A 10,011-nucleotide genomic window follows, 5' to 3' on the forward strand; every position below is an offset into this window, starting at 1 on the left:
ATATCCAGTAAGTACTGGGTTTAGACCCCATTTTACCCTACAGCATTTTCTACTGCTTATAAGATTGTCTTTCGCAGTGGAACACATTATTTATGTGAGGTGTTCATAATATTTTTCCATCCAGGGCTACCTCTAGATACATTACAATCCAGCTATATGTATGTTCAATAAAAATTGGACACATGTTATATGTCATTGTTTCTGCAATTTGTCTATACTACAATCTCCTACAATAATTACTATTTCTCCTGAAACATCCTGTATAATTATTTGGCTCTCGACGGGTCATCTAAAGTTTTCAGTGCTAGACGAACGGCATCGTCCGAACCCTGACGCACGACATCGTCCGAACCCTCGCGGGAATACAGTGTGGCCGCGAGAGAGTGGAATAATGGCCGGTGAGGAGGGGGGGTGAGGGAGGGGGGGTACCGCGCATGTGGTATACGGCAAAGATGGGAATTCGCGTCTGATGAGGAGCGTGTGTAGATAGGTGCTGCAGAGAGGTTGGTTGCTGTGTCCAGACAGTGCCCACCGTCGGAGCTTCGAGTCCTCTCTCCGGCATTGTCCATAGTTTAAGTTAGATTAAGTAGTGTGTAAGCTTACATGGTCCCATACGTTCTCACCACAAATTTACAAAATTTTAAATCCAAAATACTGCATCTCGGTTCCTACAATAGTGCAATAAGTGCGCACTGGTTAGATGTAACTGAAGTGAGTCTCCATCTCGGATTGTGGTTAAGGGCGAACCCCAAGCGAATGGCCACGAATAGTTGGGAGCGGAAACTTAATGTCATCGGAACCGTGTTGAAGGACCATGACATGCGATCGTTAGACTGACTGCAGAAAGTTCAGTTTATAAATACATACATACTTAGCAAAATTTATCATGTCGCAGCAGTCTTACCGATACTGCAGGTCACTGCACATAAAATATTAGCTGTAGCCTCTTGGTATGTGTGGAAACAAAATATCTTCAAAGTACCCTTCCTCACGGCGACTTTGCACAGGCAAAAAAGAGGACTTGGAATTAAAGACGTGCCTTTAAACTAATACATGCCACTAAGACAAGCATCACGAAACTTCTGTTCCTCTCGTTAGATCCTGGAGATAGGAGCGCTCCTGTTAATGTAGCACGCCAGCCTAAATTACGTACGAAAGTACTATGGCGATTGGAGCTGTATAAGACTTCCACCAGCACAAACCAACACTAGAACCGTCTATGATTATATTACCAGACATCGTCTACACAAACCAATTCCGGTGAATTAACCTACAAAAAACTGGAGAAACGTCTGGAATAATATCAACAATAAAATTATACCAACTAGAGTCAGTGCCGTATGGTGCGACGTTGTAAACGAAACCATACCCACAGCGGAACGATTATGAAAAATCAAATTGAGACCATCTTCATACTGCGACAAATATGGGCTTGTAGAAACTGTAGCGCACACCTTCTTATGTGAAAATAGAATCAGAATTTGGAACTGGACTACGAAGAAATTATCACTAGCCACAGAACCGCAGAAAGTCATATACCGATAACTGAAGCTTTACAACCCGACTGGAAATGTTACCCGTCCACAAAGAATAACAGTTATTCGTGGCTTCTGGGACAGTTTGTGTTGTACGTCGTAATAAACAAAACTTAGAACTTAGAAGAGTGGATGTTTTATATTGCAGAAGAACATTTTAAGCTGAAGAAGAATAACAAATATAAGGAATGTTTTAAAATTTTTTTATCTATTGCTTTATGTGGGCTACAAAGAGATGGACAGTTTTATTGATTAGAAGCAGAAAACTATTCTTTCACTTTTTTTTATTCCTGGAATATTCTTTTACGTTGGTTCTTAAATCACAACTGTTCTAATTTGGCAAACCCCCTCCGGCTCCGAAACTTCTTCCATTTGTTGAAAAATATATGGCTTCCTTACAGACTTCATATGCATCCAGTGCATAATAACTTAAATTGTGAATATATTTCTGAATGAATGTTTGTTATTTATTTTTCCGTCACCCTGTTCACTGTTATAAGTTATGTTCCACAAGGATCGCACGCCATTGGAGGCGACAATCTGTAATTTATTTTACCTTAATTACTACTTCAATTTTGTTCAACAATTTAAAGGAATATAAGAGTGCAAACATGGAATACCTGTGAATAATGCAGCTGCTCAGTGACAGGTATGGGGGAGGCATTGTGGCCAGGCCTCGGATTTTCGACCCCTGCCCTCTTTGCCTCCGCCTACCTGGGCTGAAAGACTTCTCAAACTTTAAAAAAAATAGTAGAGCAGTGGTCAGCACGTCTGTCTAGTAAGCAGCAGGTCTAGGTTCGAAGCTCAGTCGGTCACAAATTTTCATCTGCTGTCGTTGCTGTATTTCAACGCGCTGTGACAGTGTGGACGTCGGTCCTTCGATATTTAAGATGCAATTGTTTTTTGAGGCAATAGAGGTGATTTGCGAACATTAGTCTTGCCATTAAAATAACGGGACTCCAACGGAATCCAATCCTTAGTCATACCTTCGTGCCGGAGCTAACCCATGCCATACACATGCGAATTAGATTGTAGTTCATATTTAGTCAAATAACGAATGGTCAGTATACAAGTATTCCGGCCAGGGTGGCCGAGCGGTTCTAGGCGCTACAGTCTGGAACCGCGCGAGAGCTACGGTCTCAGGTTCGACTCCAGTCTCCGACATGGATGTGTCTGATGTCCTTAGGTTAGTTAGGTTTAAGTAGTTCTAAGTTCTAGCGGACTGACCACCTCAGACGTTAAGTCCCATAGCACTCAGAACTATTTGAACCATTTTTGACGTATACAAGCATTTACAAACAGAAGAAGCAGGATTGCAGCGAACTGATCACTTAACCCAGTGCAACATAGAGTACCTGTGTAATGAGTCATTCCAGCTGCATAGCTGAGGGTAACATTTTTTAAGCAATTCATTGCAGAATTAATGTAATACCCGCACGAGGATCACTGTAGTCATACTGTATCATTAGCAGCCCGCGAATGTAGTACTATGTTCGTTAAATCGGATTACTCAAGCTGAGGCCAAATAAAGACAAGCGACGACGCCACAACACTATCTTTACTTAAGTAGGTAGTCAGCGCTAAATTATGTACGCCACCATTAACGTTGCTGTAAGCAGTTTGACAGCATAACACCACCACAACTACTGACAACCTGAACCATTATCATCACGCAGTTGTAACTCGCAGTGATTACAAGTTTCTCATGTTTGTCAAGAATAGCGGAAAGCGCCTCTGAAGTTCCGTTTCCATTACACCTAGGACGGAGAGAATCCTAAATATCAGTAATAGGTCACCTAGAGTCCACGTATTGTCTCACGTTCTTGCAGTTTGATGTTAATGCAGTTCCAGATGGTTTCGCACTAACGGGTTCTTTTGGCTATCTGAATACTCATATTGGAATTATATAAGTGTAATTGCTAGAACGTTCAACTATCTTAATAACACCTCATTCTGGGTTGAATACGACTCGGAAAGAAACGTTAATTTGACGTTTCCATCCATCTCCTGACGTCTTACTGAATGAAGTCTGAAGTGCACGCACAGTTGTGTTGCCCGCCGCAAGGATTCTGTGAAATGTTGTGGCAGCTGGCGGTCATTGCTGAATACTGACATGTGCAAATATCCTCACTGCTCCAGGGGAACTCGTCTTTGTTGCATTTTTTCCATGCCGTAATTAGCACAATAACATAAGGCTTGTTCTGCTGAAGAACTTGATGCCCACAAGTCCTTAAATAAGAATCTCCTAACGTCAGTAATGCATGAAAGGAAACAGACTTTTGGACAAAACAATGGACAGCTCCCTACTTTTTGCGTTTCCGATAGCGCCTACGATAAGAATCTGGTGTCATATTATGTTTCAGAACCCTAAACTGTTTATTTTTTTAACTCATACTAAAACAAAAGTTATGATATGAGAAGAGGATATGACTTATATGCTTCTCAGGAACTTAAGTTTTTCGTGTTTATTTTCTCACTTCACACTAAAACAAGGGCGTTAATATGAGAAGAGGAAATGAAATATACGCTTCCAAGACATAATATTTCCTTGTGTGCTACTACTGCATACATGAAAGCCCTGCAGTTAATTTTTGTATGTTGGATAAATTTTGATATCACCTCACATTCCTTTGTGAGAAGGTTACTATTTTCTTGGGATTCAAATAGAGTGGACATTTCATCACTGGTTAATATTCTGATGACTAATGACATGATACCCGTTGCAATTGCTCCATGGCACCTGTGAGTAGAGTCTCACGTTGGTTACTATAAGAACACGCAGGCAGTGATATCCGCTCACTGCGGTCAGAGACAAGGTGATTTCTTTCTGTTTATGGCGAAGCGTCTGCTGCAGTGTCCACGCTCAGCCAACATAAACAAATCGCGGCGGCATTGGGCACTGCTGATCGCTGCGCTTGTCGCGAGCCTCGACAACAAGAGCGCACTGTCTCTGCTAACGAAACTATGGAGTTAATACATCTTACTTAACGTAATATACAGGACGTGGGTTGGGTGAAAATTCAGTTAGTAACTTCCCATCGCATTGAAATACTTTACAGTCATATTTGATGAATTATTTTTTGTTGGTTGTCTCTCTAATGTTAATAGTATTGATTCAGATTGTGCATGAAACCGAAAACACACACACAGAGACACACAGTCATTGATTCTAGTGAGGCTGACAAGTACTGTGTGTTGAACAACACATGCACCAGTCAGTTCCTTAGTTGGCGTCGAGTGGATGGGATTTTTCAATTACCTTGCATTGCAAGAATTGTAAGGAGGAGCCTGAAAGTAAATGGACTTGTATGCTAAAGAGATGCGACAAAGCGAAGCTTGACCGATTATCAGATAATTGTCACCATGGGTTTTGTGGACGAGTATACTTTTAGTAGCCGCGCGGGATTAGCCGAGCGGTCTGGGGCGCTCCAGTCATGGGCTGTGTGTCTGATCCCGGCGAAGGTTCGAGTCCTCCCTCGGGCTTGAGTTTGTGTGTTTGTCCTTAGGATAATTTAGGTTAAGTAATGTGTAAGCTTAGGTACTATGCTCATTCAGAACCCCAGTAAAAAATATACACTCATCAATGCACGTGTCCCCACCAACATCGAAAATACGAAAAACACCGAAAATGTCGATAAATTCTGGTTCAAAATGGTTCAAATGGCTCTGAGCACTACGCGACTTAACTTCTGAGGGCATCAGTCGCCTAGAACTTAGAACTAATTAAACCTAACTAACCTAAGGACATCACACACATCCATACCCGAGGCAGGATTCGAACCTGCGACCGTAGCGGTCGCTCGGTTTCAGACTGTGGCGCTTAGAAGTGCATGGGAAAAATTCTGGAACCCAGTCGAAAATACTATGAGCAAAATTCACCAGGATGACGTGAAAATATTAATGGGAAACTTCCACTCCCTATTTGGGCAGAAAAAACCTGTAGAAATATCTTTGGTACAAATTCAACACACCGAAACGCTTAGACCAACGGCACACGTCTGACTGACATTTGCCAACAATTCAACCACAAAAGGACGTCTTCCCACTTTAGGAAAGTTCCCAGGTAACATGCTTAGCTAACAGGTGCAAGCTGCTTTCGTTCGCCTTTCACGACTCGCTGAAAGCCAGATTTTTAATTCTTTTGTAGCACAGCTACAAGCAGGCTGATAAAAACTCAATAAGGGAATCGTAAGACAACGCACGAGCAAAATTCGTCTTGCTACTTTCAGTAACTCTTAGTGTCAGAGCGAAAACCTTACGGTACTGCCAAATTCATAATGCCACTTTTGTTTTCTGCCGACATAGTTTTTGTTGTTGTGAATACATAATTTTATCTATGAAATGTCACATTTTCATAATACTTACGAATGGTACAGGAAATGAAATAAATACAGATCTTTTCGAAGTCAAAAGTTGGTAATATCCTACTAATTCGTGTTAAAATAGGCTCAATCGTCTCACAGACACTTAATGCTTTATTAAGATAGACTGCCGTCGTGATGTTTATGTAGTAAGCTGAATTTAATTTGTATTAGTACAGTGAATATTTTAATTGCATTTTCCATTTGTTTACTAAACGCAACAGTAATTATCAAAGAGAAATTAATCAGCAGCAGAATTTTCTTTCACGATATCTAAAACGATCTGACAATGCTAAAGTTGTTTACAAATTCTACGCCTATAGAAACCTACTGGTTGATCGATCAAGAGCGGGAAAGGTAAAATTTTACAAATATATGACGCGAGGGACAAGTGCTTGAGAGAGGACTTCCCTATCAATACAAGTGCCTGAGAAACGACTTTCCTATCAATCTCCTGGATAGTTTTGTTTCTCAAATCAACATAGTGCGTTATCAAGCAGTAGCACAGGTGATGTAGTTTTGTTGCTCGATTTTCTTACAATGCGAAAGAAAGGTGTCTCAGTTGTGGCAACAAATTCCAGCTGTGTTGCACACACCCTGGGGGCAGAATTCGTAGCCCAAAACACACTTTTGGAATTATCAGATGTAAAATATCATGTTCACGTTACTCTTTCCTCGAGTTTACGTCTTTTGGTGTGGCACAGCCTTTATTTCTTCTTAGGAAGTTGACAATAAAGGCAACAAAATACGTCACCAGTAACAGTACTGCATAGGAATGCTCGATGAGTGACCTGATGACGTTCAATAATAGTCACTCCATTGATTTTTGTTGTTTCGAATTAGAGCATGCAGTACTCCTACACCAGACTTCTGAACTTTGCCTGTTGAATGCAAACGTCGCATGATGGTTAAATAGTAATCTATCACATATATCAGTAGTCGAGACTTCCTTAATGTGGAAAATCATTCAAGCCAGAACGATCTTTATTGAAACACGAATATCTTTTTCTGGCGTATTTTTACCAAAAGCACTCGCTCCAAACACAGTTCAAATCTTTCTAGTTGCCTCCTCTGCATTCACCCCTCTGTTATACCAAAAGTAAACGTTGTGTTTCAGGTGTTACACCTTTTTCCACTTGCGACTCAATTTTACAATGCTTAATTGTAGTTCATGATTTTCAAGTATGCAAAATCGAGTGTTTAACTGCAAGATGATAACTAGAACTTCAAATTCGAAAATGACAGTTGATACATACACTGACAGCGTGGCGCCGCGTTCACATGGGCGGCGCCGGATTTCAGGCGGCGGGTGGCGTCTGGTCGGTGGCCGGTAGCCGCTGCAGCGCGAGGAAACGCTCGAGCGTAAGCTGTTATGATCGCGGCGCAGCCACGAGCTGTCCTGCGGAATTGTTTCTGGAATACTTGTCGTTGCTGGTGGGTAGAATGTTAAGCGAATTATCTTCGATGCTCAATCAGAATCATAACTTTAGACCGAAATGTGGTAAAAAAAAAAATAGTTGGACACGAACAGGTGACCATAAGCTTAGAATGCATGACGATTGCCATTTTTTCTTTTCTTTTTTTTTTCTTATTGTTCATTATTGATCGTTGTGTTTTGTCGTCCCGGACGTCGCAGGACATCCTGTTCAAGTTCGGTGGTTGATCCTTCCACTCAGTTTTTTTATTACAGAGGCCAACCGGCTCTCTGACCGAACACGCTGAGCTACCGTGCCGGCTAGCACTAGACCACGGGCTAGCAATTATTCGCTATTATAGCAAACTTTTGAATCCACTGGACACTTGAATTCTCTGTATTGATTCTGAGAGTTTTGTTATTTCTCTTGTTATTTACTGTCTCAATGTCATCCGTGAGAATAAAATTAAAGGCAGTTGGATTAGCTTCCTGATCTATAAAGTATGATTTAATAGCCGGCCGCGGTGGTCTAGCGGTTCTAGGCGCGCAGTCCGGAACCGCGCGACTGCTACGGTCGCAGGTTCGAATCCTGCCTCGGGCATGGATGTGTGTGGTGTCCTTAGGTTAGTTAGGTTTAAGTAGTTCTAAGTTTTAGAGGACTGATGACCACAGATGTTAAGTCCCATAGTGCTCAGAACCATTTGAACCATTTAATATTCTGCGCTGCTAAATAAATTTTGAAGGTTATATTCTTTACGTAAAACAGAGTATCGGTTTCAGTCCTAGGATTGACGATAAACTTCAGAAAAACAATTACAGAATAGTGGCATATCGATTATTGAAACTTCCTGGCAGATTAAAACTGTGTGCCCGACCGAGACTCGAACTCGGGACCTTTGCCTTTCGCGGGCAAGTGCTCTACCAACTGAGCTATCGAAACATGACTCACGACCGGTACTCACAGCTTGACTTCTGCTAGTACCTCGTCTCCTACCTTCCAAACTTTACAGAAGCTCTCCTGCGAACCTTGCAGAACTAGCACTCCTGAAAGAAAGGATACTGCGGAGACATGGCTTAGCCACAGCCCGCGAAAGGCAAAGGTCCCGAGTTCGAGTCTCGGTCGGGCACACAGTTTTAATCTGCCAGGAAGTTTCATATCAGCGCACACTCCGCTGCAGAGTGAAAATCTCATTCTGGATATCGATTATTGCTCCTCACCATCAACAATAGTTGTTACCCATAGTTTCGTATTTGCTATTTCACCGTCGTTACCCTTTAGAAACCAACCTGATCTTTCCACAATGTCATTTTTGACTTGCTTCTTAATATGTCCTATAACTACAGATTTGTTGAAAATATTAACTGTTAAATACGCTATTCCACAAATTAAAAACTTCCAGTTATTCTTCATATCTTGAAACTTACTACCGTTGACTTTCACTGAAGAAAAGATACATGATAATAAAATGAAATCAAAGATTAGAATGTCAAAGCATAGTGTGAATGGTTAAAATGAAATGAACTAAAAATCATCTTCTTGTCTAAAACACGTTACTCTTCCAGAGAACTTCGGCATCTCTCAAAATTTTTTACACCTCTGATGTTTAGCCACATGTGGACAAATAGTAGGTCTCATGATGCAGCACTGTTTAGCCGTCACAAAATAAAGCCTCAGAAATCAGTAAATAAAACTATTCTTCTACTGTTGCTCCGAATCGCATATACCAACCGCCCTCTGCAGCGACAACGACTCAAAGTCTACTGGGTATTTGATTTTTCTCTGCTTTCTCGGGGCCTCGTTACCTCTCCTTCTAGCCCAACCTTTGTTCTCCAATTACGCCTTCATCGGCGAGCTTCTCCTCAATATTTTTCATTTGTGCTGAATTGTTTTGTACCCTTCTTGCATATACACGTGTGTCATGTATTTTTTACAGACTGCATGAATATATAAGGTGTGTATTTCTTCTCTTGTCAAATTAAATATTACATATCTTGCTGTGAATTAATTTGTTTGTCCACATTCCACTTACTGCGTTTCCTTGAAATTATATAAAATATACGTCTGTAAATAAAGAAAAAACTTGAAACAGCTGTTGCAGCTGATTGGTGAAGGGCTGAAAAAAAAACCACCTCCGCTGATGATGCTTTGTATCGCGTATAGCCTCCTTCGGCTTCCACAACAGCTCGAAGCCTGTTGGGCATTGAGCCCACAACTCGAGCCACATAACTAGGAGATTCAAGTAACTCATTCCAAGCGTCATGAATCACATCAGGAAGCTGTCGGCGAGTCGACGGTGACTGCCCCTTTTCTCGTATTACTCTGACCATTTCTGCCCAAATATTCTCAATGGGATTCATGTCAGCTGCTTTACGTGGCCATTCCATTACAGTAATATTACTATGGTCGTCGAACCACCTCTTAACCACACGTGCCATATGAATAGGCGAGCGATCTTGTTGGAACATGATCTGATCATCGCCAAATCTTGCTGTCACAGAAGGCTACATCACGTTCTCCAGAATTGATATGTAATTGCGCGCATCGAATCTTCCTTCCACTTCCCACAGGAACCCACACCCTTCGGCCGATATCCATGCCCATGCCGTTACCGACTCCCTGCCATTCCTTCGGCAACTGTAATATATTTTCGATTATACCTAGCACCTTCAGGCCGGTAAACAAGTACTTTTCCGGTTGATG

At 41.6% G+C, this 10,011-nt stretch overlaps 1 non-coding gene across 1 annotated transcript; it reads right to left on the reverse strand.

The window, feature by feature from the left end:
* Positions 1 to 8,175: 8,175 nt before the first annotated feature.
* Positions 8,176 to 8,250, reverse strand: Trnas-cga (transfer RNA serine (anticodon CGA)). The gene has a single exon. It is a non-coding gene; the product is annotated as a tRNA-Ser (tRNA).
* Between the last annotated feature and the right edge of the window lie 1,761 nt (positions 8,251 to 10,011).

Source organism: Schistocerca cancellata, chromosome 6 (genome assembly GCF_023864275.1).
Source record: "Schistocerca cancellata isolate TAMUIC-IGC-003103 chromosome 6, iqSchCanc2.1, whole genome shotgun sequence".
Classification (NCBI taxonomy): domain Eukaryota; kingdom Metazoa; phylum Arthropoda; class Insecta; order Orthoptera; family Acrididae; genus Schistocerca; species Schistocerca cancellata.